This window comes from Hevea brasiliensis, chromosome 6, assembly GCF_030052815.1.
Source record: "Hevea brasiliensis isolate MT/VB/25A 57/8 chromosome 6, ASM3005281v1, whole genome shotgun sequence".
NCBI classification, from domain to species: Eukaryota; Viridiplantae; Streptophyta; class Magnoliopsida; order Malpighiales; family Euphorbiaceae; genus Hevea; species Hevea brasiliensis.
The window spans coordinates 69,825,545-69,849,916 of NC_079498.1; positions in this window are offsets into that span (position 1 = coordinate 69,825,545).

Consider the following 24,372-nt stretch of genomic DNA (forward strand, 5'->3'; position numbering starts at 1 on the left):
TGTGGGTCGACAGAGCATCACCGAGGAACCGCCCACGCAGAACTACTACAACCGCTCCAACACAAGTAGATGCACCGCCTCGCACCACAAAGGGGTAGGAAATCTGGCAAATCTGAGGCAGTGGGACCATCACAGAGGCCTGCATTGTCACACCTTACCCCTCTGTAAGGCATAACATGATCCCGTAGAATGCCTAATGAACTACCGAACTTCACCTACCGATAACTCATTAAGTACCCTACCAGGGATTTTAAAACAATTTTCTTATTTATGACAAGTGGTGAGCGTTTCTAATAAATATTTAAAACATTTAGTTGAAATTAAAACTAATTAATATTTTTGGCCATTTTAGTTTCCCGCAAATTTTATAAAAATTTTGACAGAGTTTCCTCTGTATTTTGAGAAAACCGTTCTTCGAATACCTGTAAAAAAAAACACTTCCAAAAATATTTCACAACTCCCAACCACCAATAATTCTCAAATCAACTCAATCAAGGCACTTCAAATAATTTCATAATACAAATCAAGATTTCTCATCTCCAAGTATTTAATATCTTCATTTACAAAACATAAAGTAGAAAATTTATGTTTACAAATATTAAATTTACAGAAACAAACCCAACATAATATTATTACAATTTATTTACAACTGCTCAATTTACATTGATACTTATGACATTACAGTATTTACATCAAAATAACCATAAGGGTATAAAACAATACCCGTACAAAAGCTTGATGTGATCTTAAACTCAAGAGTACTCACTCTGCTTTTTCCTTGCTCTTATCTCATGACAAGAATTAAACTATCGCTGAGTATAAACATACTCAGTGGTGCACAATAAAGATTTAAAATGTGATACATAAATCATTTATTGAAGAAACATAATTTGAAAACTTCACAATCACATTTCACAAATATCAAAGCTCATAACAACTCATTTTGTTAAATAATATATTAAACAACAGTTTAGTCAAACAATTACATAAACACAGTGTTGCCAAAGTTGTACACAACTTAAGCCATGACACAAAATTTCCGATCAATGCCGTGTTGTACACCACGACAAAGCAATCTCAACCCCATTAATCGAAACCAATGAGGGAGGTGGCTAGCTAGCTAATGAGTACTCATCCGATCTACAACCTCAACTGGCAAGCCAGAGAGGGAGGAAAATAAACGATCTCAACCCAATAAATGGAGGAGGAATAATAAGTAACTGTCATGCTAAGTGTGAATCAAAAATTCATTTCAAACATTTCATTCAAATATTGCATACAAAAATCAATCCATTTCCAAAGTTACAATTTGATCGCAAGGTGGCAACACAAAAGTTCATAAATTCATAATGCGTAATAAATCAATTTTTCAAGGATAAAATGCTTAAATAGGGTTTATTGTGCACAAACCTCAAGCGAGTCGTCCCTTAGCCTCGACTCGTTTCCTCGGGTTCCTTCCCGATATTCTTTTCAACTGAAACACAAAATTTGACAATGTTTCAGTACTAGAACTTAACATAAATCCCAAAATGAATTTTAACTTCGCATTTACCTATTTCTAACGTGTTAAATTCGACGTTCTCGAAATTTTGTGTTTCGGTTACTATTCATCGCACTATTTAAGTCAAATAATTGACTTTCTAAGGATTAATAGGTATGGGAACTCCAACTTCACCCACATACCACATTTTGGTCACCAAACTTGTTGGTTTTGGTCACTTTTTCAAAGCATAGGTCATTTTTGGCAAAATTGCCAATTTTCGGTTTTGTGATCCGAAGTTGCACTATTCCATTGGTCGATCTACTGTTGGACTTTGACAAAACTTCCTTCATAGAAAATGTTCCTTATTGTCTTAAGTGTATTCTCATTTTTGGATCACCTCAATCGGAGTTTTGTAGCTCAAGTTATGGCCAAAATAAGTTTACTCGCTCACGCAATCGCTCATACTGCACTTTTGGGTTCTGGCAGATTTTGGTTCAACTTTGGTCAGTAATTTGATCAAGTTAAGTTCATAATTTGGTCTAACTTTCTTCAGATGAAATGTTCTACTATGTCTTAGGTTTCCATCGATTCAAGAATCGCCTAAATCTGAGTTTTCTAGAGAGAGTTATAGCCATCCAAACATTGCTGCTCCACTGAAAATTCTGCAGAGTTTCAGTACAGTAATTTTAACTTTTCTCAATGATTTTGAAAGGGTTAATGGCCTAATTTGGGTTGGTGTTCTTCATGAAAGTTTTAGGTCTATATCATATCTAATTGCTGATAAAATTTCAGGTCAATTTGACCTACCTAGCTCGAGTTATGACCAAATGAATAGTTACTGTTCATTTGGTCAGTTTTGGTGCAGGGCAGCCTGCTATCAACTCACTTTGGTCAATTGTTTCACCAACTTTTGGTCAGTTTTTGGTCATGGTTCCTTAATGAAAGTTGTGCTCTTTTATGTCTATTTTCATCTCCAATTGGTGGCATATCCATTAGGCTTGTAAAATTTGAGTTTTGGTCCTTCAAAGTAGGTTTGGTCATGCTGCCAGCAGCATGACCATTGACCTACGAATTTAGCTAAATTTTCCACCAATCCCACACAACTTATTTGGTCATAATTGACCATTAATTCATGTCACAATAGGTTAAACATGCCATTTATGCATTTCTTCAAATTTTAGTTCACTAACCCTAACATTCAAACCCTAATCTCACTAATTCATTGTGTTTAACTACTTTCAAAGCCTTAAACCATAATAACTCAACTACTTAAGGTTCATATACTCATACACACCTTTAAGTCCATCAAATTCATACACACACATCAAAACCCTAGCTGGATGAATTTGTCTTTAATCCTCCCACCATTAATTTCTTTTCATTTTAAGTATATTCCTAGGTTAATTAAGCTATAAACATAACTAAATCAACTAACAATTCAAGTTTAGTTTACTAACCTTGTGTGCATAATTTCTTCTCCCTTTTCTTCAAATTTTTCTTCTTTCTTTTCTTTGAATCCTCTTTCCTAGTTGTCCAAACAACATCTAGTTATGGTAGGACAATTGGCCATGGTTGGATTTTGGTTCTTCAAGCTCAAAAATGAGCTTTCATGGTGGTTTTGGTGTGGGAGAGAGAGAGTGACGTTTTTTTGAAGAAGAAGATTTGTGTTTTAATTTTTTTTTCTTTTCTTTTCTTTATCTTATAGAAGACCACAATTCCCAATTTAATAATTCACTAAATTAATTTGTTTATGACATCATTCATGATGTCATCAACTTTGACTTTTCCATCTTCTTCCTCTTTTTCTTTTTTTTTTTATTAGTTCTTTAATTTAATTCTCTATTCCGAAATTTTCTTTTCTTTGATTTTATTTGACAGTTAGGTCAGGAGTCAGCTCTCGGGGTCAATTGACCAAATCGCCCCTCACCGATTCATCCCGGTTTGCAAATAATCCAATATTTCTTCCGGCTCCCTGACCTAATTATTTGACTGGCTTAACAGTTCTTTTTCATGATTTTCTCTTTTCCACTGTGTTCATAAGGGTCCTAAGGACCGCAGCGTCACTTTTTACGGTTCGAAATTTGAGTTTAAAATGACTTCGCAGTCGTTCCCGAGGAGGTCACTCATCACTGTGACTCTCGGCTCGTTTAACCTCTTATGTTCTGTTTTTCTTATTTATAGTTAACTAATTAAACATTACTAATTATTTGTGTTTATGGCTTCTCAAATTGTCTTAGGTGTGGCTCTAATCCCAATAATTGTCCGGACCGACACCGATCACCGGAACAGTGAAATCTACCAGGCTATGCAACGGGGGTGTTACAATTCTCCCCCCCTTAAATAAATTTTGTCTCGAAATTTTACCTGGTATCAATCTCTGAATAGTCAGGTGTTGTCTCCTCATGTCCTCCTCTCGTTCCCAAGTAGCTTCTTGGCCCGAATGATGGTTCCACAGCACTTTTACCAACGGTATCTACTTATTCCGTAGCTGCTTCACCTCATAAGCCAGAATCTTTATGGGTTCTTCTTCATATGTGAGGTCTGGATTCACTTCTATTTCTTCTACTGGTAGTACATGAGATGGGTCTGATCGGTATCTCCTCAACATGGACACATGGAAGACATTATGTATCTTCTCCAACTCTGGAGGTAGTGCCAAACGATAAGCCAAAGGACCCACTCTTTCCAGAACCTCATATGGCCCGATAAAACGAGGACTTAGTTTTCCCTTTCTGCCGAATCTCATAATCCTCTTCCAAGGAGAAACCTTGAGGAAAACTTTCTCACCCACTGCATACTCAATATCCCTTCTTTTCAAATCAACATAGGACTTTTGACGGTCTGATGCAGCTTTAAGTCGATCTCTGATCACCTTGATTTTCTCTTCAGTCTGTTGAACAATTTCGGGTCCGATCATCTTTCTTTCACCCACGTCATCCCAACACAACGGGGTTCTACATTTTCTGCCATACAAAGCTTCATATGGAGGCATCCCAATGCTTGATTGGTAGCCGTTGTTGTAAGCAACTCAATCAAAGGCAAGTGTGTATCCCAACCGCCTCAAACTCAATCACACAAGCCCGTAGCATATCCTCCAAAATCAATTACCCTCTCGTGATCGCCATCTGTCTGTGGATGGAATGCAAGATCAAGTTCAATCTAGTTCCTAGGCTCTCTCAAGACTACCCTAATCTAGAAGTGAACCTAGGATCTCTCGTCGATACGATAGATACCGGCACTCCATGCAATCTCACAATCTCATCGATGTACAACCCGCCAATCTGTCAAACAGTAGTCCATTCGATCGGCGTAAAATGAGCAGACTTGGTTAGTCTGTCAACAATGACCCAAATCGCATCATGACTCTTCTCGTGTCTTCTAAGTCCCATCACAAAATCCATTGTTATTCTCTCCCATTTCCATTCTGCATCGGTAGTGGATGTAACAACCCAGTGGTACTTGATGCTCGCTTTACTTGCCGACAAGTTAGGCATTTAGAAATAAACTCGCCACATCTCTCTTCATACCCATCCACCAAGAATGCTCCTTTAACCCTTTATACATTTTTGTGCCACGTGGTGCATGGCAAAAGGAGACTCATGTGCTTCCTTCAAAATGATCTTCCTCAATTCAACATCAATAGGAACACATATTCTGCCCTGGTGTAGCAGTAAACCATCATCTCTGACTGAGAACTCTGGTTTCTTGCCCTGCCGGACTTCTTCCAACAGCTTCTGATACCTTTCATCATTCTGAGCAGCCATTCTGATCTGATCAATCAACACTGGCTGTACATGCCATGCAACTGCTGTCTGCCCCTCATCATTAATCTCTAAATTGGCATGTAAGGATCTCACCTTATGTATCAAAGACAAAGGAGTAACCCGTAGACTTGCCATAGTCTTGCGACTTAAGGCGTCAGCCACAACATTAGCTTTCCCTGGCTGATAGTCTATCAGACAATCATAGTCTTTTATCAATTCTAACCATCTCCTCTGTCTCAAATTCAGCTCTTTCTGGGTGCCCAAATACTTCAAACTCTTATGATCTGTGTAAATGTAACACTTCTCCCCATACAAATAATGTCTCCAGATCTTAAGAGCAAACACAATAGCTGCAAGCTCCAAGTCATGTGTTGGATAATTCCTCTCATGCGGTTTTAGCTGGCGTGATGCATAGGCAATAACATTTCGATCTTGCATCAACACACAACCTAACCCATTGTGAGAAGCATCGCTATAAATCAGGTACTCTTTACCCGGCAGTAGGTAAAGTTAGATCGAGCCTCTGTCAAACATCTTTTAATTCATCAAAACTTTGCCGCATTTATCCGCCCACCGAAATTTCACATCTTTTCTAAGTAGCTTGGTCAATGGAGATGCCAACATGGAGAATCCTTCACAAATCGAGTAGTATCCAGCTAACCCTAAAATCTGCGAATCTCTGTGACATTTCTGGGTGGCTTCCAATTAAGGACAGCTTCAATCTTGCTAGGATCTACCTTAATGCCCTCTTTTGACACTACATGCCCCAAAAAGGATATCTCCTTCAGCCAGAATTCGCACTTCGACAATTTGGCATATAGTTGTTTCTCCCTCAAAGATTGCAGTACAATCCGCAGATGTCTATCATGCTCTTCTGCATTCCTCGAATAGACTAATATATCATCGATAAATACCACAATAAACTGGTCGAGGTATGGTCTGAAAATAGTGTTCATCAGATCCATAAAAGCAGCCGGAGCATTGGTTAACCCGAATGGCATGACTAGGAATTCATAATGGCCATAGCGGGTTCTAAAGGCAGTTTTAGAAATACTCTGCTCTTGTACTTTCAGCTGATAATAACCTGATCTCAGGTCAATTTTGGAAAACATACCGCACTTCAACTGATCAAACAAGTCATCAATGCGGGGCAATGGGTATCTGTTCTTTATTGTCACCTTATTCAACTGCCGATAGTCAATACACAAACGGAGAGTGCCATCCTTCTTCTTTACAAACAATACTGGCGCTCCCCAAGGTGACACACTAGGGCGAATGAAGCCCTTATCAAGCAACTCTTGCAACTGCACTTTCAATTCTTTTAGTTCTGCTGGTGCCATTCTGTATGGCGTTATGGAGATTGGGTCCACACCAGGCATAACATCAATTTGAAATCGCACTTCTTTTCTCGGAGGTAATCCGGCAATTCATCAGAAATACATCCGTAAAGTCACATACTGATAGGAATGTCCTTCTTTGGACTCCCACTTGGGTGTCTATCACATGTGCCAAGTACGCCTCACACCCTTTTCTAATCATTTTTCTAGCGGCAAATTGAAATGATGTTTGAAGGCAATAATCGCCTCTCCTCAGACATTACATCACCATACCGAGGAAGACCAAAAGTGACTGCCTTCGCCACAAATCAATCATGGCGTGATGCTCGGCTAACCAATCCATGCCCAAGATAATGTCATAATCTCAAGGGCATTTCAATTAAGTCGACAGAAAAGTGTGTCCTTGGATCACCAAAGGACAACTCTATACTGACCTATTTACCCCGACCTCCGCCTAATGGACAAGTTACTAACACATCATAGTCCATTGGTACACACGGAATAGTAGTAGAACACATCACACTAGCACTAACATACGAATGTGTGGATCCAGGATCAAATAACACATGCACATCTTTGTCAAGGATGGAGAAATTACCAGCTACAACATCTGATGTTTCAGCCTCTTCCTTTGACGCATGGTATATACTCTAACTGGTGCGCCACTGGATGCTGGCTGGTTAACAGTGCTCTGACTTCCAGGGGTGTTACCAGACTCTACCTGCGCCGCCTCTAGCGGTGATCGTGACCTCTCAGGTGCAGAGACTTGAGCTGATCCTTCAGATGTAGTAAAAGATCTAGACTGGCGTGGACTAGTACAATCCTTAGCGAAATGTCCGCTTCCTCCACAGTTAAAACATGCACCAGTAGCCTTAAAACAAACCCCACCATGTGTTCTACCACACGTTTCACACTGCCGGACCGATAGAGATCCTCGGGTGCTCATGGTCTGGCCGACTGCACTGGGTGGTCTTTGGCCAGAAAATCTGCCTCTGCCTCTACGGGAGCTAGATCCCCCAAACTGTTTCCTCTTCCCAGAACCACTTCCAGCTGTTTGTTCAGTAATCTTTTCAGCCTTCTCTTTCTCTTGTGAACCCTTTTTCACTGCCCCTTCGGATTCTATCCTTTCTAATTCCAATGCTTGTGAGATTAATTTAGCAAAATTCTGATGTCTGAAACCCACAACTTGCATTCTCAGACTCTGCCTTAGCCCGGACTCAAACCTCTTGCATCTGTCTCTGGGGGTGGAGACTAAGCTTTCAGCATAGTGGCTTAGCCTTGAGAAATCTCTCTCATATTCTGCTACAGTTCGGTTCCCTTGTTTCAAACTCAAGAATTCTTGCAACTTCATGTCCACATATGCATCGGGAACCCATTTCTGTCGGAACTCCTCAAAAGTCCGACTGTGTTAACACAGTGGCTCCACCAGTCGTGGGGATGGTCTTCCACCATTCATAGGCATCCCTTGTAATAAGGAGAGAATACTCAAACTTCATTTCTTCTCAGATAATCGCAGCTTTCTAAAAACCCGTTCCATTCTTTCCAACCACTGTTCTGCTTCCAATGGATCCACAGTGCCTTTAAACTCGGTGGCCCCAAATTTCATCAATTTTTCATACTGCCGAGCTGAGGGCTGTGGTTGTGCTGCAGGTACTGGCATTTGAGCTTGGGGTGGCACATTACCCGCCATTTGCTGAAAGAAGGCAGCCATCTGCTGCATAAATTGAGCAGGAAACTGCGGTGCTAGAGCAGGAGCTGGAGTGGCTGACCCACTCACGTTCTGGAGTGCTGGGGCTTCCTCTTGAACCTCAGCCTCAACAGATTGTTCTTCGGAATGATCTCCTCCTTCCATTCCGTTTTCTCAAATTTTCTACTTCCTGAGATTAAACACAAGGAGGTTGACCTCCGTTAGTGCATATTCATGATGTAAATATGTCATATGTATCAATTAAGGACACTTGAGCAGTTGTACTTATCAAAGAAATATTCACATGCATAATCAAAATTTATTGCAAAACCAGGCTCTGATACCACTAAAACATGTCACACCTTACCCCTCTGTAAGGCATAACATGATCCCGTAGAATACCTAATGAACTACCGAACTTCACCTACCGATAACTCATTAAGTACCCTACCAGGGATTTTAAAACAATTTTCTTATTTATGACAAGTGGTGAGCGTTTCTAATAAATATTTAAAACATTTAGTTGAAATTAAAACTAATTAATATTTTTGGCCATTTTAGTTTCCCGCAAATTTTATAAAAATTTTGACAGAGTTTCCTCTGTATTTTGAGAAAACCGTTCTTCGAATACCTGTAAAAAAAAACACTTCCAAAAATATTTCACAACTCCCAACCACCAATAATTCTCAAATCAACTCAATCAAGGAACTTCAAATAATTTCACAATACAAATCAAGATTTCTCATCTCCAAGTATTTAATATCTTCATTTACAAAACATAAAGTAGAAAATTTATGTTTACAAATATTAAATTTACAGAAACAAACCCAACATAATATTATTACAATTTATTTACAACTGCTCAATTTACATTGATACTTATGACATTACAGTATTTACATCAAAATAACCATAAGGGTATAAAACAATACCCGTACAAAAGCTTGATGTGATCTTCAACTCAGTGTACTCACTCTGCTGCTTTTTCCTTGCTCTTATCTGCGACAGTAAATTAAACTATCGCTGAGTATAAACATACTCAGTGGTGCACAATAAAGATTTAAAATGTGATACATAAATCATTTATTGAAGAAATATAATTTGAAAACTTCACAATCACATTTCACAAATATCAAAGCTCATAACAACTCATTTTGTCAAATAATATATTAAACAACAGTTTAGTCAAACAATTACATAAACACAGTGTTGCCAAAGTTGTACACAACTTAAGCCATGACACAAAATTTCCGATCAATGCCGTGTTGTACACCACGACAAAGCAATCTCAACCCCATTAATCGAAACCAATGAGGGAGGTGGCTAGCTAGCTAATGAGTACTCATCCGATCTACAACCTCAACTGGCAAGCCAGAGAGGGAGGAAAATAAACGATCTCAACCCCATAAATGGAGGAGGAATAATAAGTAATCACATGCTAAGTGTGAATCAAAAATTCATTTCAAACATTTCATTCAAATATTGCATACAAAAATCAATCCATTTCCAAAGTTACAATTTGATCGCAAGGTGGCAACACAAAAGTTCATAAATTCATAATGCGTAATAAATCAATTTTTCAAGGATAAAATGCTTAAATAGGGTTTATTGTGCACAAACCTCAAGCGAGTCGTCCCTTAGCCTCGACTCGTTTCCTCGGGTTCCTTCCCGATATTCTTTTCAACTGAAACACAAAATTTGACAATGTTTCAGTACTAGAACTTAACATAAATCCCAAAATGAATTTTAACTTCGCATTTACCTATTTCTAACGTGTTAAATTCGACATTCTCGAAATTTTGTGTTTCGGGTTACTATTCACTGCACTATTTAAGTCAAATAATTGACTTTCTAAGGATTAATAGGTATGGGAACTCCAACTTCACCCACATACCACATTTTGGTCACCAAACTTGTTGGTTTTGGTCACTTTTTCAAAGCATAGGTCATTTTTGGCAAAATTGCCAATTTTCGATTTTGTGATCCGAAGTTGCACTATTCCATTGGTTGATCTACTGTTGGAATTTGACAAAACTTCCTTCATAGAAAATGTTCCTTATTGTCTTAAGTGTATTCTCATTTTTGGATCACCTCAATCGGAGTTTTGTAGCTCAAGTTATGGCCAAAATAAGTTTACTGTTCACGTGCACTGTTCATACTGCACTTTTGGGTTCTGGCAGATTTTTGTTCAACTTTGGTCAGTAATTTGATCAAGTTAAGTTCATAATTTGGTCTAACTTTCTTCAGATGAAATGTTCTACTATGTCTTAGGTTTCCATCGATTCAAGAATCGCCTAAATCCGAGTTTTCTAGAGAGAGTTATAGCCATCCAAACATTGCCGCTCCGCTGAAAATTCTGCAGAGTTTCAGTACAGTAATTTTAACTTTGCTCAATGATTTTGAAAGGGTTAATGGCCTAATTTGGGTTGGTGTTCTTCATGAAAGTTTTAGGTCTATATCATATCTAATTGCTGGTAAAATTTCAGGTCAATTTGACCTACCTAGCTCGAGTTATGACCAAATGAACAGTTACATTTGGTCAGTTTTGGTGCAGGGCAGCCTGCTATCAACTCACTTTGGTCAATTGTTTCACCAACTTTTGGTCAGTTTTTGGTCATGGTTCCTTAATGAAAGTTGTGCTCTTTTATGTCTATTTTCATCTCCAATTGGTGGCATATCCATTAGGCTTGTAAAATTTGAGTTTTGGTCCTTCAAAGTAGGTTTGGTCATGCTGCCAGCAGCATGACCATTGACCTACGAATTTAGCTAAATTTTCCACCATTCCCACACAACTTATTTGGTCATAATTGACCATTAATTCATGTCACAATAGGTTAAACATGCCATTTATGCATTTTTTCAAATTTTAGTTCACTAACCCTAACATTCAAACCCTAATCTCACTAATTCATTGTGTTTAACTACTTTCAAAGCCTTAAACCATAATAACTCAACTACTTAAGGTTCATATACTCATACACACCTTTAAGTCCATCAAATTCATACACACACATCAAAACCCTAGCTGGATGAATTTGTCTTTAATCCTCCCACCATTAATTTCTTTTCATTTTAAGTATATTCCTAGGTTAATTAAGCTATAAACATAACTAAATCAACTAACAATTCAAGTTTAGTTTACTAACCTTGTGTGCAGAATTTCTTCTCCCTTTTCTTCAAATTTTTCTTCTTTCTTTTCTTTGAATCCTCTTTCCTAGTTGTCCAAACAACATCTAGTTATGGTAGGACAATTGGCCATGGTTGGATTTTGGTTCTTCAAGCTCAAAAATGAGCTTTCATGGTGGTTTTGGTGTGGGAGAGAGAGTGACGTTTTTTGAAGAAGAAGATTTGTGTTTTAATTTTTTTCTTTTGTTTTCTTTATCTTATGGAAGACCAAAATTCCCAATTTAATAATTCACTAAATTAATTTGTTTATGACATCATTCATGATGTCATCAACTTTGACTTTTCCATCTTCTTCCTCTTTTTTTTTTTTTTTATTAGTTCTTTAATTTAATTGTATATTCCGAAATTTTGGTTTCTAGGATTTTATTTGTGATTAGGTCGAGTCGCCTCTGGGTCAATTGACCAAATCGCCCTCACCGTTCATCCTGGTTTGCAAATAATCCAATATTTCTTCCGCCCTCGACCTAATTATTTGACCGGCTTAACAGCTTCTTTTCGTGATTTTCTTTTCCATCGTGTTCATAAGGGTCCTAAGGACCGCAGCGTTACTTTTACGGTTCAAATTTGAGTTTAAAATGACTTCAGCTGTTCTCAGGAGGTCACTCATCGCCGTGACTCTACTCGTTTAACCTCTTATGTTCTGTTTTTCTTATTTATAGTTAACTAATTAAACATTACTAATTATTTGTGTTTATGGCTTCTCAAATTGTCTTAGGTGTGGCTCTAATCCCAATAATTGTCCGGACCGACACCGGTCACCGGAACAGTGAAATCTACCAGGCTATGCAACGGGGGTGTTACATGCATCTGAGCCAACAGAGAGGCCTGAGAGCAGACCACCTGCAAGAGCTTATGCCATTAGAGCTCAGGAGGAGCAAGATGCCCCGGACGTCATCAGGGGTACATTCTCCCTCTACACTACATCTGTGCATGCATTGGTGGATCCGGGATCCACTCATTCATACATCTGCATCAACCTATCCATAGAAAGGGGGATACTAGTAGGGGAGAGTGACCAAGACATTCTGGTCACTAATCCATTGGGCCACTGTGTAGTAGTGAACAAAGTGTACAAGGGTTGCCCATTAAGGATTCAGGGGTATGAATTCTCGGCAGATCTAATTGAGTTGCCTTTCCACGAGTTTGATGTGATTTTGGGAATGGACTGGTTATCACGTCATCAGGCAATAGTTGATTGTAAATTGAAGAGAATTTCTTTGAAAACTCCTGAGGGTAATGAGATTACAGTTGTGGGGGAAAGGACAGATTTCTTGTCAAATGTTATCTCAGCCACAGTTGCAAGAAAACTGATGAGAAAAGGCTGTGAGGCCTACCTAGCACATGTGGTGGATACTAGGCAGGCTAAGCCAGATATGTGTGACATACCCACAGTAAAAGACTTCCCAGATGTGTTCCCTGAAGAATTGCCTGGTTTGCCACCAGAAAGGGAAGTCAAGTTTCCTATTGAGGTAATGCCGGGTACAACACCCATTTCCATTGCTCCTTATAGGATGGCACCCACTGAATTGAGGGAGTTGAAGACTCAGTTGCAAGAGTTGCTTGATAAGGGGTTCATACACCCCAGTGTGTCACCATGGAGAGCTCCGGTGCTGTTTGTAAAGAAGAAAGATGGGACTTTGAGGTTATGTATTGATTACCGGCAGTTGAATAAAGTGACAGTGAAGAATAAGTATCCGTTGCCTAGAATTGATGATCTGTTTGGTTTGTTGAAAGGAGCAGGAGTATTTTCTAAAATTGATCTCAGATCAGGGTATCATCAGTTGAGGGTGAAAGATGCAGATGTGCCAAAGACTGCATTTAGGACACGGTATGGGCATTATGAGTTTCTGGTGATGCCCTTTGGCCTAACAAATGCACCAGCAGCATTCATGGACCTTATGAACCGTATCTTCCATCCATACCTAGATCGGTTCGTAGTGGTCTTTATTGATGATATTTTGGTGTATTCCAAGACCAGGGAAGAACATGATGAATATTTGAGGATTGTTCTGCAAACCCTGAGAGAAAAGAAGTTGTATGCTAAGTTGTCCAAGTGTGACTTCTGGTTGAATGAGATTGCATTCCTTGGACACATAGTGTCAGTTGATGGGATTAGAGTGGATCCCAAGAAAATAGAAGCAGTGATGGAATGGAAGCCTCGCAGAAATACAACTGAGGTCAGAAGCTTTTTGGGGTTAGCTGGGTATTACAGAAGATTTGTGAAGGGATTTTCCCTAATAGCTGCTCCAATGACCAAGTTGTTACACAAGAATGTCAGATTTGACTGGAATAACAAGTGTCAGACCAGTTTTGAGAAGTTGAAGGCTATGTTGACAAAGGCACCAGTGTTAACACAGCCAGTGTCAGGAAACGACTTTGTGATCTACAGTGATGCCTCTCATAATGAGTTAGGGTGTGTATTGATGCAAGAGGGAAAGGTGGTCGCTTATGCTTCTAGGCAGCTAAGGCCACATGAACAGAATTACCCTACCCATGATCTAGAGCTTGCAGCAATTATCTTCGCAGTGAAGATATGGAGGCATTACTTGTATGGTGAAAAGTGCTACATTTATACAGACCACAAAAGCCTAAAATACTTGCCAACCCAGAAGGAGCTCAACCTTAGACAGAGACGATGGATTGAGTTCCTGAAGGATTATGATTGTGTAATTGACTACTATCCTGGGAAAGCAAATGTAGTTGCAGATGCTTTGAGCAGAAAATCCATCACAGCTTTGAGATCATTGAATGCCTGTCTAACTTTGTTTCGAGATGGAGCTATTTTAGCTGAGTTGCAATTGAGGCCAAACCTGTTACAGCAGATTTTAGATGGGCAGAAGGTAGATGAGAAGCTAAAGGCTATTATGAGAAAAATCCTAAAAGGGAAGGCAACTGACTATGAGGTGAAAGTAGATGGATGTCTATACTACAAAAGAAGAGTATGTGTACCAGATAATGGGGAATTAAAAGCCAATATTCTGAAAGAGGCACATGCCAGTGTTTATGCTATGCACCCAGGAAGTACAAAAATGTATCATGATCTGAAGCTTCAGTATTGGTGGCCTGGTATGAAGAAAGACATAGCTGACTATGTGACTAAATGCTTGACATGTCAGCAAGTCAAGGCAGAACATCAAGTTCCATCAGGTTTGCTACAGCCTATACGCATACCTGAATGGAAATGGGATCGGGTCACCATGGATTTTGTAAGTGGTCTACCTCTCACCCAGAAGAAACATGATGCAGTATGGGTGATAGTGGATAGATTGACGGTCAAGACACTTTCTCGCCAATTAGACCGACTACTACCGGAGAAGTTAGCAGAATTGTATATCAGTGAGATAGTTAGACTGCATGGAATTCCACTTTCCATCATATCTGATCGAGACCCAAGGTTTACATCGAGATTTTGGAAGAAGTTGCATGAGTCCTTGGGTACACAACTCCACTTCAGCATAGCTTTCCATCCTCAGATGGATGGTTAATCAGAAAGAGTAATCCAGGTAAACAATTGAACCAATTGAATTAATATAAATATTGAACTAAAATGATAATAATAACATGAAATATATGTTAGGTCCTTGAGGATATGCTGAGGAGTTGTGTCATTGAGTTTGAGGGAAGTTGGGATAGATACCTCTCACTGGCAGAATTTGCATACAATAATAGCTACCAAGCTAGCATCCAAATGGCCACATATGAAGCACTGTATGGGAGAAAATGTAGAACTCTAGTGTGCTGGACTGAATTGGGCGAAGAAAAACTGGTAGGGCCAGACCTGGTGAAACAGACTGAGGAGAAAGTAAAACTAATCGAAGCCAATCTGAAGGTTGCCTCAGACAGATTGAAATCCTATGCTGACTTGAAGAGAAAAGAAATAGAATATGCGGTTGGCGATAAAGTGTTCCTCAAGGTGTCACCGTGGAAGAAGGTACTAAGGTTTGGAAGAAAAGGTAAGTTAAGCCCTAGGTTCATTGGCCCATATGAAATCATTGAACGTGTGGGTCCAGTGGCCTATAGGCTAGCTTTACCACCAGAGCTGGACAAGATCCACAATGTGTTCCATGTATCTATGCTAAGAAGATATCGCTTAGATCCTTCACATGTCATCTCCATGGAAGAAATTGAAGTACAACCGGATTTGACATATGAAGAAGAGCCCATACGGATCCTGGCTCGGGAAGTGAAAGAGTTGAGGAATAAGTAGATTCCACTGATGAAAGTACTTTGGAGGCACCACAACACCGAAGAGGCAACTTGGAAAAGTGAAGAGACGATGAGGCAACAGTTCCCTCAACTGTTTGCATCAGGTAAATTTCGAGGATGAAATTTAAATTAGAGGGGAAGAATTGTAACACCCTCCCAATAGCAACTCCGTACATTCTACTGTTTCGGTGACCAGTGTCGTTCTGGATAGCTGGAACGTCCGGAAAAATATTTAAACTAAAGTGAGGAACCATAATTAACTTAAATATTAATAAGAAAAATTTAGAAAAAATTTTAGAAATAAAATACAACTAAGTTGAACGAGCCGGTGCCCTAGCGATGGGTAACCCAATGGGAAGTTGCGGTTCTCGCAACTAGGAGACCTAGACCTAGGGGAAAATTCATAAAATAATTTTTGGGACTCCAGAGAAGGGTCATTGAGGTTCCTATGGCATTAGAATGCCAAGAAAATATTTAGAAAAATTTTTCAATCGGTACAGACAATTTTAGCCCGTTAAGCCAAACGAAGGGCATTTTGGTCATTTCGCCTTCAGAGGTGATTTTTGGCTGACTTTTCCAGTTAAGTAAATAATTATTATGACACAAAATATGAATAAATATTGCTAAAAATTAAATTGAAATTTAATAGAAAAGAAAAGAAAGAAAAAGGAGCTAAATTGGGAATTATGATGTCATGCTTAGGTAATTAAAAATGCTATGGCCAATCACAATTAAGCAAGACAATTAAAATGCAATAAAAATGGATAAAGGAGGCAGAATTCTAGAAACTAAAAAGAGCAGCCCTCTTCTTCTTCAAGACGTCTCACTCACCTCCCCACATTCCACCATTAACAAACCTTCCTCCCTCCATTTTTCCTAGCTCCCTTCCACTAAAAACCTTAATTGCTATCACAAAAATTCATTCTATCATCTTGGTGATTCTTGTGGGAGCAAAAAGAAAAGGAAACCAAGACTTTGAGCAAGTGGAAAAATTCACTCCATAAGAGATTAGTGACCTAAACCTTGAATCTCACTTTAATTTCATGTTTAAGAACTATATAGGTGAGCAAATGACCAAGAAATTTGATGAAAGACATTGGTAAATTTTGGCAGCCATGGTTAGGGTAATATGGTGATAATTTTTGGGGAGCTAACATGCAAGTATGGCTGCCCTTAAAGTGTAACTTATAAGTGAATTGATAAATGCAATGATAATGCATGATTTTGAATTGTTGAGTTAGGGTTTGGGTTGAAGAATGAGACTTGATCTTGTGATGATGGAAGTAGGTTTTAATGGTCAATTAGTGACCATTTGGTTTGGTTTGAATAAAAAATGAACTGAATTGGGTTGTGGGATTTGAGGTTGATGTGGCTGCCTTGTGTGACCTGCAGGTGTGGCTGTGAGTCCAGCCTGTTTGGATAGCCATAACTTAACTTGTAGAGGTTCAATTGGTGTTTGGCCAATTGGACATGAAACTAGACACAAAATGGCACCACTTTGGTGAAGAAACCATTCCAAAAGACCAAACCAAGTGGACCAAAAACTTGCCTCAACCCGGGTGTCCTGCAACCAGTTTCTGCAGAATGACCAAATGAACAGTGATTGTTCATTTGGCCATAACTCAGTGTAGAATGGTCCAATTGACCTGAAATTTAACCAGAAACAAGCTGAGATATAGACCAACAACTTTCATGAAGGAACCTATCCAAAATTATAACCAGAACCTATCCAACAAGGGAGTTGAAATTACTGTTTATTGCACTGTAGATATGGTTAGTCCTGAAATTTTTTAATTCGGCCAGTTGTGGTTTTTGGACCATAACTTGAGCTACAAAACTCCAAATGGAGTTATTCAAAAAAAGAAATTTAACTAGACAAAATAAGGAACAACTTTCATGTTTATTTTTTTCTCAAATTCCCACTGCAACAGTAACTAATGGAATAGTAAAGATAAGGTATAAAAACTGAAAATTCTGCTCCATTAATTTTAAGCTTAGAAATGGTATCGGTAATCAATGCCAACAAATTTTGAATGCAAAATGTGGTATGTTGGGAGTGTTAAAACCAATGTACCTATTTTCTATACAAAAGTCAACATTTTTGTTGACTAATGAAGGGAATAGTAACACCAAAACTTGAAATTCAAAAATTGAAAGATTTTAAAGTGACAAATGCCCTAGTATACCTAACAAGATTGGTTTGGATAGTTTAGCATGCTAATAGGGTTTAGTTAGCAGTACTGCACATGGCATTATGCCATTCTGTGATTTCATGGCTTTTAGCCATTCTGACCTTGTATTGAAATTTGGCCTAGTGCCTGATGTTGTTACAGCTTATTAGCTGTTCTGTTGCACACCGGAAGATACATATGTGACCGATGGTGTGACGGCCCGAGGTACTTGATACCCAGTGCCAGTTTACCCGTTTATCCAGTCCAGTCATCCAGTATAGGTTACTTGGGCAACCAAAAATGAAAGTGGATAAATTTAACGACATAATGAATATAACAAGTACAAAATAAGTAAGATTACAAATACTCATTGAAAATTTAATTGCAATAAGACATCGATACATTCACTGCATATTTAATTTATGTTATTTCTTTTTATTTTATTATTGGCACCACTAAGCATTATTGCTTAGCGCGTTGCTTTTGCCACGCGTAGGTTCTGGAGATACTGACCGAGAGCCCAGTAAACCACAGACTGGGTGAGACCTCCTGCAGCTCTGCATAGTGTCCGTGTCACCTCACCGTCATCAGTGCATTGGTAGGACACTAGGTTTTATTTTGATATTTTGTAATTAACTTTTACTTCCTCATATGTAATTGAAACTTATGTAATGTATTTTGGTATTAATGTAAATATTAGATATTGTGTTTGTGAATGAAAAAGTGAATATTTATTTATGACTTTTACATGATTATAATATGAGATGAATGATTGAGAAATGGAAATGTTGATGAAAAACATATTGAGATTTTGATGATGAAATGGAGTTGGGATTGCTGGAAATGATTATTGGAAGTGTTTTTCACAGGTTCCGAAGAACTGTTTTTTCCATTTTTAGCCGGTACTCTGCCGGATTTTCTATAAAATTTTCGAAATCTCAAATAAATTATAATTTCAATAAATGACTTAAATAAGTTATATTTCACAAGTTATATTCAAAACTATAATAAAAATAAATTAAGGAAGAATAAAAAATGATTGAGATAAAATAGAGTGTTCCGGTACACCGTGTGACATATCTTACTCAGATATACTGTAGACGGGTAAGGGGTGTCACATAAAAAGAATTGTGGAAGTAAAAATTTGAACAGTTGGTTCAGATATAACAAAGAAATGTTATGAATGTAAGGAAGACTATTGACTAGAATAGTCAGAGGACCAATGACAATATAAATCACTCTAGCATGACCTCAAGGGTCATTCAAGAAGAAACATGAACCAAAATATTAAACAGCACAATAGTAAGAGAAGATTGGTGTTATACAAACAAATTAAATGTTGTATTAGATTGTTAAAAGTCTTACACAAATTCGAGGGAAAAAGATTATACGATTATATAGAAAGGAGAAAATAAACATAAGGCTATTGTAAATGGCTATTGGGTAAAATTTCGCGGACGAAATTATTTTAAGGGGGGGAGAATTGTAACACCCCTATGTTCGGTAGTGCGTTCTACTGCTCCGGTGACCAGTGTCTGTCCGGACAGCTAGAATGCCTAGACCTATATTTAAATATTAGTGAAGAGACATAAAATAATGAAATACAAGAAAATAAAATACAAGAAAAACAAAGAAAAAATAATAACAAAGAAAAAATAATAACAATGAAATGTAACCAAGTTAAACGAGCCGAGAACCCTAGCGATGGGTGACCGCACCGGCAAGTTGCAGCGTGGACTGTTGACTAGCCCTGGACCGCGGAGAACCCTGAAAAATATTTTTAGGACTTAAATAGACACCTATTGAAGTATAAATACCATTAGAAATATTAAAGAAAAATTAATTAATTAGTAGAAGAAAAGTGAGAAATTGAAAAACGGACAAAATCCGGTGTTACCGAAAAATTGGGAATGTAACCCGAACAGGGGCATTGTAGTCATTTGACACCCCGAGTTGTCTTTTGACCTAAATGTCCATTAAAAATATATGATATTACACTTGGAAAATGAATTGAAAAATTAAATTGGTGGTACATAAATTAAATAGCAAAAATTAGGAGTTGAATGTGGGAAAATGAAACTTTAGATTAAATAAACATTAAATCACCCATAGTGCTCCACTAACTCACCAAAGTGGACCACTTATTCTTCATCTTGGACAGCAGAAACAAATCTTCTTCAAGCTCTCAAAACTCAGCCGAAAATGGTGAAGAGGAGTCCACCATTGCCGTCCACCTGGGAGCTCCATGCAAGCATGATCCAAGCTATGTTTTCACTAGCTCCCTTTATTAAAAGTTGTCCATACACCTTGGGCAGTAGATAGGCAGCAAGAAGACCAAGTTTTGGAGAGGTTTTGAAGAGTTTCCAAAGTGGTAAGTATGTGTTTTTGATTATTGGTTCATTAAAGTTTGTGAGAATGTTATGGGTACTTGAATTGTGGAAAGAATTTTGAAGTTTGATGTTCTAAGGGAGATGTTTATTTTTGGCAGCCATGGAAATTCCTTAAGGGCAGTTTATTCTTGTATGTAAATGGTAGATTAAAGTGTTGATGAAGTGTTTGTATGTGTAGGAATAAATTTGGTGATGTATATTAGATGTATGTGAATGTACACTTGATTTTGGAAGCTTGAAAATTAATCCAAGGAGAGGTATGAATCGGCAGCCTAAATTGTGAACCAAAAATATGTTGCTTTATGGTTTGGTTTATGGAATTATATGATTTAATTATAGTGCTTGTTATGGCAGCTTGTACATGTGTGTAAGAGTTTGAGTTTGGACATGTAAATGAGCCATATTATGTAGTTAAATTGTGTGTAAATTGGACTTGGTAAATTATGTGCTATAAGGTGCATATTGGGTGTGGTTATAAGCTGCCAAAGTGACCAAAAATATGTTGTGAAATGTGTTTAGGTTATGGTACAAAACAGAAATGGCATGAATGTGTGACTTGGTAAGTGTTAAAAGTGTATTTGGTATGTGATGAAGAGTGTTGCAACAGGGCAGTATGTATTTTGGCCTAGAACCTTAAGTGTGTGGCTCCAATTGGTATGAGACCAATTGGAGGTGAAACTAGGCACAAAAAGTGCCAACTTTCATGAAGGAAGCTTACCAAAATTCTGCTTGTAAGGTAACTTGAAAAATGACCAAATCTGGATTAGTGCACTTAAGGCCCGAAAATTGACCATTTGGGCAATAGTTAGTATTTTGGCCATAACTCACTCAAAACAGGTCCAATTGACCTGAAATTTTTACCATGCATATTTGAGACATATATCTACAAGTCTTATGAAGACACCAAAGCCCAGAAATGACAATAAGCAAGTCAAATAGTTTGCACAAGTTCGGGTCCAAAAACGGGCCGAACCTAAAATGACCTAAAGTGACCAATTTTGGTATATTCTGACCAGCAATTGTAAAATTACCATAACTTGGTCTACATAACTCAGAATGACCTAAAATTTTGCTCCGCGTGCAATAAAACATAGATTTACAAGTTTTTAGTTTTGACCGAAACCCAAAAACTGAGGGAACTAGGTCATCCGGCTAGGTCAAATTAGTATATCGAGATCCGGAAAATTGCAATAAAACGCAATATACATGGAAATGAATTGGGTAACATGCACCAACCCTAAAAGGCTAAAAATGTGACATATTGGTAACATTAAAACCTAATTCACCTAGAATGCATCGAGGGTCGACATCTTAGGTTGGCTAAGGAAATAATAGAACTCAATGAATTAATTATTAAGCATTATCGTTAGAGACAGTTTAAATGAGTACTGAAACACTTCAAATTGTGTTTCTCAGTTAGCAAAGACTCAGGGAAGGGAAGGAAACACTGAGTTAGAGCCAAGAGATGGTTATCAGAGGTTTGTGCACAATAGTTATTTCTTTTGAATTTTTCAATTGAAGTAAATTATGATTATTTGTATGTTATTGTTTTAAATTGTGTTTGTGCACAATAGTTATTTTTTCTTTTGAATTTTTCAATTGAAAGAAATTATGATTATTTGTATGTTATTGTTTTAAATTGTGTTTGTTCACAATAGTTATTTCTTTTGAATTTTTCAATTAAAATAAATTATGATTATTTGTATGTTATTGTTTTAAATTGTGATTGTGCACAATAATTTTGATTTCTTATTTTCTACTTAAAAATTTATTTGAATATTATAGTTTTAAATTGTGTCTATGCACAATACTTTTTATATTCACTGCTTTTACTAGAAAATTTATTTGGAGAAATGAGTTATGAATAATTTTTTTATTGTTTTGGCTTCAAGAATCTTATTTGGAAATTATTGTGTTGCCTACTTTGCAAATGGAAATTTTGAGATAAAATGTGATTTGGAAATTGTATGAAATATTGTGATTTGGAATTGTTTTGATTCACAATTGGCATTGTAACAGCCCGATCCTTCTCCAGTTAGTATTGTCCGCTTTGGCCCATGGGCCTCACGGATTTGTCCCTTGGGAGGTTTCATTCCCAAAAGCGCGCTGACCAGGTGAGGAAGGCTCCCACATATATGGCCCAAATCTTTTCTTCCCATTTCCGATGTGGGACACGAAGTTTCCACCCCAGTGCGTAGCTAGTTGAACAAGCACGTCCCAACCCCATCCCTGGGTCGTGACAAGCCCACCAGCTTCCGCCTGGTGCGTCCTCGCACCACACACCGTACTAGAGGGAGTCCAGCTCTGATACCAAATTGTAACAGCCCGATCCTTCTCCAGTTAGTATTGTCCGCTTTGGCCCATGGGCCTCACGGATTTGTCCCTTGGGAGGTTTCATTCCGAAAAGCGCGCTGACCAGGTGAGGAAGGCTCCCACATATATGGCCCAAATCTTTTCTTCCCATTTCCGATGTGGGACACGAAGTTTCCACCCCAGTGCGTAGCAGGTTGAACAAGCACGTCTCAACCCCATCCCTGGGTCATGACAGGCATGACACTATTACTATGTTCCTCCTCCATTTATGGGGTGAGTGTGATATATTCCTCCCTCTTTGACTTATCAGTCTGGGGTGAGTGTTATTATTTTCCTCCCTCTCTGGTTTACTAGTTGAGGTTATAGATTGGATGAGTACTCATTAGCTAGCTAGCCACCTCCCTCATTGATTTCGATTAGTGGGGTTGTAGATTGCTTTGTCGTGGTGTACAACACGACATTGATCGAAAATTTTGTGTCATGGCTTAAGTTGTGTATGAATTGGCAACACTGTGTTTATTAAATTATTTGACCCAAAATTTTTCTATAATGAGCTTTGATAATTTGTGAAATGTAAATTGTGCAGCATTTAAATTGTGTTATTGATTTGCAAAACGGTATTGTTCAGTTATTTGATCAAATTATGTTATTGATTGGCAAAACTATGTTACTAAGTTATTTGATCAAATTTGTGTTATATGAACTTTGTAAATTGTGAAATGGAATTGTGAACTATTTGATTTGTGAATTGTCAATAAAAGATTTATGTATCGCGTTTCAAATTGTTATTGTGCACCACTGAGTAAATTTTACTCAGCAATAGCTTTTCATTCTTTATCACGGGTAGCAGGCGTGACTAGGCTGCTAGTACTACACTGAGAGATCATCGGGTATATTGAGTATACCATATTTTGCATTTTATATTGTAATGTATGTTCACTGTATATATATAGTGTTCTTGGTTTTGAGCAGTTATAAATTAAAATTGTACATTGAAGTTGTAAAATAAATTGTAAATTATTTTGGACTTTTAAAATTTGTACTATATTTCTTTTATCTCAGCCTATGGAAATATTTAAAATTATTGTGGTTTTGAGTTAAGAAACATATTGTGTTGATTAAATGTTAGAGTTTGAGATTGAGAAATATATTTGAAGTGCTTTTTAAAGGTTTTTGAAGAACTACTTTATTCAAAATACAGATGGGACTCCGCCCAAAATTTTTACAGAAATTACTAATAATTCAAATGTGTTAGCTGTTTCACTTCAGTTCAAAAAAGTTTTTTTTACACCTGTAAATAGTGCTCACCACTGTAAAAAGAAGTAAGAAAAGTTTTAAAATTCCTTGTAGTGTGTTTAATGAGTTATCAGTAGACGAAGTTGGTAATTCATTAGGTATACTATGGGATCATGTCATGCCTTACAGAGGGGTAGGGTGTGATATGCTACATTCAGTGCCGGAGCACCCTATCCTGTCTTATCATTTACAATATTAATTTAATGTCCATTTAATTTTTTTTATCTCACTTGTAGAACTTTTTTTTATCCCATTTCATTTTTATGGAGACCCAGACAGAGTTCCCTCTGTTCTATTAGTGCATGGTGGGTTTCATGTTACATGTTAAAATAATTATATCCATTTCATCTATTTATTCATCATATCATTTCTCATGCTCATATCAATTTTCAAGAAAATAAATTGCATTTCATTCATATAAAGTTTACATATACAATAATTTGTAATTTATATACAATCCAAAATTATTTACATCATTTAATTACATACAATACCAAAATGCAGAATCTAATATGTACATGAGCCCTACCAAAATAACT